This window comes from Nuphar pumila, chromosome 5, assembly GCF_984573655.1.
Source record: "Nuphar pumila chromosome 5, dmNupPumi1.hap1.1, whole genome shotgun sequence".
In the NCBI taxonomy this organism is placed as follows: domain Eukaryota; kingdom Viridiplantae; phylum Streptophyta; class Magnoliopsida; order Nymphaeales; family Nymphaeaceae; genus Nuphar; species Nuphar pumila.
In genome coordinates this window covers 7,437,014-7,446,743 of record NC_143253.1, presented here as the reverse complement: position 1 = coordinate 7,446,743, position 9,730 = coordinate 7,437,014, and the positions used below count along the sequence as shown (strand labels likewise).

Below are 9,730 nucleotides of genomic sequence, written 5' to 3'. Positions count from 1 at the left end.
TGTGACACATGATTTAGGTGAATCCTCGTTTGGATAAAGGACCGTATTCACAGGTTGTACAACCTAGACTTAAGATGATTTGGGTTGATCTAGTTTCGGTCCATAAACCGCCGAACCAATTGAAAACGGCACTTTTGTGAGTGTATGACTCTGTTTTATTTACTGTTAAATAAATTATTATTCGTTCAAATGTCATCAAGAGTCAGGATGGCCGAGTGGTCTAAGGCGCCAGACTCAAGTTCTGGTCCTCGTGAGAGGGCGTGGGTTCAAATCCCACTTCTGACACTTCTTTTTTCTCTCTATTCCAAGTTTCCTTGCACATATTTTTTTTTACTCATTTCTATTTAAAAATTTGAATTTCGTGCGCTACGTGCAATGAAGAATGCGGGAAACAGTTGCAGATCTCTCTCTCTCTCTCCTCGATTAATTATGAAGATAAACCATTCAGGATTTAAAGTTTTCCTGAGCCGATTTGATACTTACCTATCCAGCAGCCACTGCGCAAGGTACAAGCTACACAGGATAAATCTCATGTTTTAAAATCCTTATTTTCAGGCCCTTTGTTGACAATCTATTCAGCAATGACGAAGAAGATAATCACCCAAGTTCTCTCTCTCTTTTTTTTTTTCCTTAAAGAATCCCGTCTTAAGCACTAAAGAAACGACGGGCAATCGCGAATCTTCCGAATATTTTGTTTTCCCAATTTTAAATCTCAACTTGCCTCTGCACCAATCTTCCAGAGTAGTTGCTTCGCTGCAAATTTTCTTTTCTTTTTTCTGGCCTTATTTTAGCTCATTACGGTATTTCCGTGACCGATCCTTTCCTTTTATCCCGGAAGAAAAAAAGGGATTTTTAGGTTGTATTCGGCGTTTGGCTTGATCGGTTTCGCGATCGCTGGTACCGAAAGATCAACATCATCAGATAGGCCACCGCTGCGATCACACTCGTTGCTTCCTATCGCAACCTGGGAGGATTGAAAACGAAGGGTTAGTTAAAGGGGAAAAAATTAGGTTTTTTGCTTCGCTTCGTTCGCCTCTTTTATGATGACGACGAAAACGTCGACGCAAGTAAAACCCCAGTGGGGCCTCACAACCACTCTTTCCTTGCCCGTTCACGAGCAGGTTTTGATCCGGTGCCTTCATCTCAGTACCTTCACTTCACAACCACCCCGCTAACCACAGGGCCGGCGGTGGTGTAATGAGGAAATTTCTAGAAGACAAAAACTTTGTTCGTTTATGTGAATTCTGTTCCGCCTGAAGGATTAGGTGTCCTATTTTCTTATGCACATCTTACAAAATCGGCCAAACCTGATGATCTCTCGTCATCTGCCCCGTATCCCCTTGTTCTATTTCTTTGCTGAATAAATTTTTACTTATCCCCGAAAAAAATCCTCTAAATAATTTAATTTTGGACTTTAAAAACTTAAAATTCATATTAGTAATTATTTTGGTTAAAAAAAATTTAATAACAAAAATTAATAAAAAATAATATGATTTTTACTATTTCCATGTGTTCGATGTTAAAAAAACGCATTTCTTTAATCAACATATTCTGGAAGGTTCTCACTTCTCACGTAGTCTAGATCGCGGCCCGCCTTTGTCGTGATCTCGGGAGCCTTATTTGACCTTTACTTCCCTGAGCTCTCTCCCGCTTTTATTTTTTTTAATTTGAATTATTTATTATTATTTTTATCATGTACGCAACTATCATATGCTCACCACACGAAGTTCTTGACTTCACCGTTCATTAATTATTTATTAAATTTAATATATATAGTCACTACAATAGAACAAGAATATATATGAGAACTAGAAACATGGGCATTTTTAACACTCTTTTTGCAAATTCAACCATGTGTATGTACTTGGCATGATGAATTTGCTAGGAATCAACCATTGGATTGTTAATTTTTGATGAAAAAATATGATTTTTGAATGTTTGAATATTTATAAAAATTATGAGCCATTGATTTTAAAGCCTTAAAAAAAATCTCGTTTATGCATCAAAATTGATGATTCAATAGTGGGCTTTTATAAAACCAAACATGTAGATCACATCCCTACACTTAGATTCAAGAGAAAAGAATAAAAAATCTATAAAAATTATGATTAACATCAATTCTTATATTTCCAATTCTCATATATATATATATAATAATAATAATAATAATAATAATAAGAGGTAGGTGCCTGACGTTTTTTTTGTGCATACTTACCCAGCTTTAAAACAATTGTTTTTATTTTTCTAAAATTTGACTATACAGATGCTTGATTTTGTGGGAATCAACTTCTGGATAGTCTGATTTCAACACCAAGCTTTGGTTTTTATAAGATTAAAAAAAATCAATGGTTTATAATTTCAAAAAATAATTAATACTTCAAAAATGATTTTTTCTCAAGAAAAAAAAATGATCAAGGGTCAGATTTTTTAAAAAACAACCCTATCCAAGCTCGGTAGGCACAAAAAAAGGTCCGCCTGGGCGTTCTTGGAAGGAGGTGGGGGAGAAAGACCACGACTATTGAACGGTGCTTGGTCGTGTTGGTGACTCGGAAGTCATTCTGGCAATTTTCTGGACAGCGATAGAAAGTCAAAACAGGTGTACTGTTCCACTGCACTGAGAATATTGTGCTACTGTGAGATATTTTTGTTTTACTATTTTGAAATTCGTGATTACTTTTTTCATCATATTTAACATGATAAATAAGACAGTTCTTTGGTAATTCAATTGATGTACATGAGAATTTTATGATTCGCCTTCTGTTAATTCTCTACTGCAGATATGACATTGTTTGGATATTTGCATTTTCAGTCATGGAGCTTCCAGTCCATTTATCTTTCAAACGATTCTAATCCATTTGAAAACATATTTGTATGTATTTTTTTATTAGAAAATGCTTAATTTTTGTTTTGGAGCTTCTACTCTTTGACCATTCAAAGCTAAAAATAAGGTTTTTTTTATTATTATTAATGAATCGATATTCGTTCAATTATGAATCTTTTGCTCTAGCAAAGGGTCGGGATTCTAAATTTTCATAAGCTTTTCCCAAGATTCCTTCTAGAGCTTATTGATTTCTTTTATAAATTTAGTCATTTTTTCCTGAGATGGAGGGTTTTGATCCTTTTGTTCTAGAGGAAATATCTTTTCATCATATTGCAAGCAGGCACCTTGAGAATATTAGCAGGTCTATTCCATCTTAGTGTCCATATGCCCTCAAAGCATTACCTATGGCGGTATGAATAATATTGAAACTATGTTTTTCAATAGTGCCACTGTTGTGTTTTTTAGGGAAAAATCAATGTGTACCGTTTTGCCTTTTTTTTTCTTCAAGAAATTCTAAGGGAAAAAAGTCTCTCATAAGAGATTCTGTAGAAGCAACTGAGTCAGAGGGACTCCATCAACATTCTCCCTATGGTACTTGTGCGGAGAAAGATAGTCATGCACCCTTTCTTGAATCTGTGAGACACTATTTTCTTAATCTAAACTCATATATAGATGTGATCATCTCCATGCTTTATTTAATAGAAACCATGTATTAGTTTAGGCCTTTTTTTTTATATTTAAATGTGTTTTGAGCTCAACAAGAAAATCAACCCGTATATATTGCATCAAAAGCTTGATTAACTAAAAGTCAAGAATTCTTGTTAAATTGATTCCATTCAAATAATGCTTTTTCATAAATAAGTGATGATACACATCTATAAGTTTGGATTAAGCATAAAAAGCTTATGCAAATATATATTTTTAAAGAGGTCTGAGATGATTTGAGTGATAAATATTCTCGAAGCTATACATTGCTCTTCTGAGATGTAGTGCACCTGTTTTCGTATTATTCTTGTTGGAGGACACCATGGAAAGCTTAAAAAGCGAGAGAGAGAGAGAGAGAGAGAGAGAGAGAGAGAGAGAGAGAGAGAGAGAGAGAGTTTGGGCCCAGCTTGGGCCTAATTTATTGGAAGCCAAAGCCCGGCCTATTCTCCCCAACTGTTTGTGTGTTGACTGCATTTGTTTTGGTGGACTTGTCGTTGATGGTGAACCGACAGGTAGCTATTGTGGTCAGGAGATGCGGTGTTCATAAAAGGCCCAAGGAAGACACCTTTAAATTTTCAATAAACCATGTTTTCGAGATGTGTCAGATGTGTAATGCTGATTATCAGACAGTTTGAAAACTGCTACTCATTGAGACTTTTCTCACTTTGTGGGCTTAGTCCAGTTCCGTGCTAAAGATCCGACTGGTTTGATAGCTGTATCGGATGCATGCCAGTCTTATCTTTCCGTCTGTTTGTTGTGTGTCAGTTTCTGTTGATTTTAAAAACTGAACATGTTATAAATCTTTCATTACTGTAAATGTAAAGTGACAGGAGTTTAAAGTCATTAGTACAACCATATGCCTTTATTACTTGGAGGAAGATTTTTCATACCTTAGAGTCTCTCTTGCTGTTTATATTCTCTCCTTTTCATTAAATGCTATTGCTGTCATCTTTTTAAGAATAAGAATGGATTGGAGAGGGTGGTGTGTGTTCACCTCCATGATTCACTCAATTCCACGTCTGTGTTGGGGTCCCCAAAAGCATCACTTATATAAGCACATGGGGCTCGTATTCTCGTGTATGTTGACATCACAACATTGGAGTCTGGTTCGATTGCAAAGACTTAAGTACCCTTTCTTGCTATTCTTGTCATAAAATGATAGTTTGAGAAAATGACAAAAATGTTCTTCATTCAAAAAAGAAAAATAAACGGTTCAAAAAAAGGACAAACATGTCCTTCATCCAGAAAGTCGAGGATGGTGTTGACTCTTCAAAGTTTACACAGCGAAACGAACCTTAGCCGACAATCCGATGGTGATCCGGCGAAACGATGGTGAGCCGGCGATCTGATGGTCATCCGACGAAACAAACTTGAGCCATAAAAAATGTCTGTTTAAACTTTTCATCATCATCTTCTTCATTCTTCGTAAAACACTCCGGGGGCCGCACCCCCAAATTAAATTTTTTTGGGGTCATGTATAATTTTTTTATTTTATTTTCCTTTTTTAACTATCGAAAAAAAGCAATAAAGCGTTTTGTTTAATCGTGGGGCTCATATTTCCTTCGGTTGTTTCTTGCTCGAGGTTTTCGTAACACCCCTTCCCACGATTTTTCTAATTTTCTTTTTCTGTTTCTTTCTCACAATTTTTTCAATGACTTCCCTACATTGATTTTTAGTGTTGTCGGGTCTCCAATGAGCCCCACAACGATTTATAGTGTTGTTCGGTCTTCCAACAACGATTTGTAGTATTGTCGGGCCTTCCTACAATGATTTATAGTGTTTTTGGGTCTTCAACGAGCCCCATAACGATTTATAGTGTTGTTGGATCTCACTACAACGATTTGTAGTGTCTTCCGCAAATCATTATAGCGATTTGTAGTGTTATTCAGTAAGCAAATCACTGTAAATCGCTACCCGAATTAGGACCAACTTGTCAGAGCCATATCTCCCTAACCGGAGGTCATATTCCAAATTCGTAAAAAGTGGTATCTTCGTTATTGAGTCTAGTTTATTTTTGTAAATTTTCAGCGATTTCTATGATCATTTCATTTTCTATTTTAACTAAAAATTAGACCCCTATTATTCTGTGTTATTTGAATTGCACAACACTACAAAAGTGTAGGCACTGAGAATGTATATAGAAGTACACTTGACTATATTCCGGTAGAAGGAATGCAATTTAATAATGAGAAAGTTGTATATAAACTTTTACAATGATTATGGTTTAAAAGTTGGCTTCAGTGTGAGAAGGTTTTCTAGTAAAAAATGGAGATTATGCCTTAATAGGGGTCTAGTTTTTAGTTAAAATGGGGAATGAAATGACTTTTAATATAATCTCTATTTTTTTACTAGAAAACCTTCTCACACTAAAGCCAACTTTTAAGGCATAATTATTGTAAAATTTATATGCAGCTTCCTCATTATTAAACCACATTCCTTCTACCGGAACATAGTCAAGTGTACTTTAATGTACATTCCCAATGCCTACACTTTTGTAGTGTTGTGCAACTCAAATAACACAGAATAATAGGGGTCTAGTTTTTAGTTAAAATAGAGAATGAAATGACCATAGAAATCACTGAAAATTTACATGAATAAACTAGACTCAATAACGAAGACACCACTTTTTACAGATTTAGAATATGATCTCCGATTAGAGAGATATGACCCTGACAAGTTGGTCCTAATTCGAGTAGCAATTTACAATGATTTGCTTACTGAATAACACTACAAATCGCTATAGTGATTTGCGAAAGACACTACAAATCGCTGCAGTTAGATCCAACAACACTATAAATCATTGTGGGGCTCATTGGAGACCCAAAAATACTATAAATCACTATAGAAAGGCCCGACAATACTATAAATCGCTGTTAGAAGATAGAACAACACTATAAATCGCTATGGGGCTCGTTGGAGGCCCGCCAACACTAAAAATCACTGTAGGGGAGTCATTGAAAAAATCATAAAAAAAAAAGAAAAATCGTGGGAAGGGGTGTTACGAAAACCTCAGCAAGAAATAACCGAAGAAAACATGAGCCCCACGATTAAACAAAACACTTTATTGCTCTTTTTCGATAGTGAAAAGAGGGAAAGAAAATAAAAAGATTATACAAGGCCCCAAAAAATTTTGGTTCGAGGAGCGCTGCCACCCGAGCTCCCCGCCAGGGGCGGCCCCCCTGGACCCCTGCCTGCTGACCGCACAGCGGGACCCGCGCCACGGGGGAGCCCCCAGACCCCCCCTCCTGTATGAGCAAAAACTCTAAATCAGGCTCTACAATGAATCAAGTTGAACAATGCTATACCCATGCTGGGAGGAACCCCCAAACCCCCCTCCTATAAGGGCAAAAACTCTGAATCAGGCTCCACAACGAATCAAGTTGAACGATGCTACCCACACTGGGAGGAGCTCCCAAATCCCCCTCCTGTAAGGGCAAAAACTCTGAATCAGGCTCCACAACGAATCAAGTTGAACAATGCTACCCACGCTGGGAGGAGCCCTCAGACCCCCATTTTGTAAGGGTAAAAACTCTGAATCAGTCTCCACAACTCTTCAAGTTGAATGATGCTACCCACGCTGGGAGGAGCCCCCAGACCCCTCTCCTGTAAGGGTAAAAACTCAGAATCAGGATCCACAACTCATTTAGTTGAATGATGCTACCCACGCTGGGAGGAGCCCCCAAACCCTCCTTCTGTAAGGGTAAAAACTGTGAATGAGGCTCCACAACAGTCAATGTGCAGGTCAGTCGGTGCTTAATGGAGCAATGTAGGATCTTCTGCTGGATGTTCACAGAAGCAGAAAGAGAAGGGAGAGAGAGAGAGAGTGAGAGGGTTGATGTTCATGGCTTCCTCCATGAGAGATTTCTTTCTCGAATAATTCTGCAGTGCAGTGACTGGGTCTTAAATAATCATCGTCGGGGCACTTAAGTCTTTACAATCACTCCTTTTCTAGAATCGTTATTTTTTTTGGCACCAATGGAGGAGAGGGTACTTAAGTCTTTGCAATCGCATCAAACTCCAATGCTAATTAATGCTGACAAACATGGGGATACGAGACACACAGGTTTATATACGTGGTGCTTTTTGGGACCCCCGAGCATGAGATGCCCTGTTCGAGGGGGGGGGGACATATAACCTGCTTCGAATGGATTACGTGAGATAATAGTTGTTGTAAGCAAAGTTGTAGAGTACTTTGTTTTTTTTTTCTGCAATAGTGCAATGGTTTTTAGCAGGTAGCATAGCCGTGTTGTGTGTGCCTTGTCTGTGCCTTGTCCGGTTGTAGATTATGTTGCAGGCCGTGTGTGTGTGCCTTTTTAACAGGAGCAACATAGTGTTATTCAGAAGGCAACAGTGTGCATGTTTTCTGTAGAAGTGCAGTACGAGATGTTCGGCTAGCAAGGAGTGCTTCTTCACTTCTTTTGAACTGCTTCGGTTGGTGAGTTCTTCAGAACATTCGGTGAGGTCTTTCCTCTTATTTTTTGTTACACCTTTGTGTGTTTGTAAGGCTTATGCCTTTTGGTATTTGTAATCTCTTGGTTGATAATAGTGAAAGGTGCTGACCTATCAGTCGCCATGGGCGTACTTCAGTTTGAGGAAACCACGTAAATCTTGTGTGCCTCTTTATTTTTTGTTGTCATATTTACATTGCTTCCATTAATTTATACTTAGAGAAAGTCATTTTTCTCAACATCTTGTATCAAAGCCGGGTTAATCCAGTTCTGATTCATTGTACTTTGTGTGTGAAAATTATGGAAAGCAACGTTGGGCGTATGATTAGTGTGAATGACACAAATTGGATGACTTGAAAAACAAAAATGAAAGATCTTTTGATTTATAAAGATTTGGATGGACTCGTAGATGGTAATAACGACAAACCAGAAGAAATAAAAGATGACGAGTAAAAAAAGCTAGACCAAAAAGCTATCAGTTTCATTCGACAATGGATTGATGATAGTGTTTTTCATTATATCTCAACTGAAAATTTAGCACATGATCTTTGGACCAAACTGGAGAGTCTTTATGATAGGAAGACGACAGTGAATAAAGCTTTCTTATTTCAAAAGCTTGTGAATCTCAAATATAAAGAGGATACTTCTATTGCAGAATATTTGAATGAGATTAAGAGCATTGTGAATCAGTTGACCACCATAAAAATTAGTTTTGATGATGAGTTGCAAGCTTTGTTACTTCCTAGTTCACTTCCTGAAAGTTGAGAAACCTTGGTGGTCACAATTAGTAACTCTGCACCTGATGAAATGGTAACAATGAGCCAAGTTACCAGTAGTCTGTTGAATGAAGAAACAAGAAAAAAATCATCAGATCCTTCTCACCCCAAGGCTCTTGTGATGAAAAATCGGGGGAGAGGAAGAAGTAAGAGTAGGGCTTCGCACAATCGTGATAAATCTTGAGGCTATTCAAATTCTAGTTCAAAGAAAGATGTCGAGTGCTATTATTGTCACAAGAAATGACACATGAAACGGAAGTGCAGAAAACTCAAGTTCAAAGAGCAAAACAAAGAGAAAAAATCAGAGAAAAAGCAAAATAACACAACTGCAGTCATAGATGGTGAACTCATGATTATTTGTGATGGTACTAGCATTAATTTGATTGAATAAGAGACATATTGGGTAATTGATTCTGGAGCTTCATTTCATGTTACCTCGCAGTCTGATTTCTTTACTTTTTACTCGTAAGGTGATTTCAGAAATGTTTGAAATAGAAATGAAAATGTGTCAAAAATTATCGGTATAGGTGACATTTACTTGAAAACAAATATTGACTGCAAATTGTTGCTTAAAGATGTGAGGCATGTACCAGATATTCGACTAAATTTAATCTATGCTGGAAAGTTAGATGATGAAGGCTGCAACAACAATTTCAGTGATGGAAGGTGGAAGTTATCAAAAGGTTCTCTGGTGTTAGCAAAAGGAAAGAAGTCTTACTCTCTTTATACTATGCAAGCAAAGATTTGCAAGGGTGTTGTGAATGCTATGAAAAATGACTCGTCCACCGATCTATGACATAGAAGGCTCGGGCATATGAGTGAAAAAGGATTGCAAGTTTTGCTCAAGAAAGAGCTTCTAGCAGGGATAAAATGTACGTCTTTGAAAACATGTGTTCATTGCTTTTATGGTAAGCAAAATATAGTATCAATTAGTAGAAACATTGCATCGAGAAAATCACATGTTCTAGATTTGGTACATT

At 37.2% G+C, this 9,730-nt stretch overlaps 1 non-coding gene across 1 annotated transcript; it reads left to right on the top strand.

The window, feature by feature from the left end:
• The first annotated feature begins 201 nt into the window (after positions 1–201).
• Positions 202–285, top strand: TRNAL-CAA (transfer RNA leucine (anticodon CAA)). Its single transcript has one exon. It is a non-coding gene; the product is annotated as a tRNA-Leu (tRNA).
• The last annotated feature ends 9,445 nt before the right edge of the window (positions 286–9,730 follow it).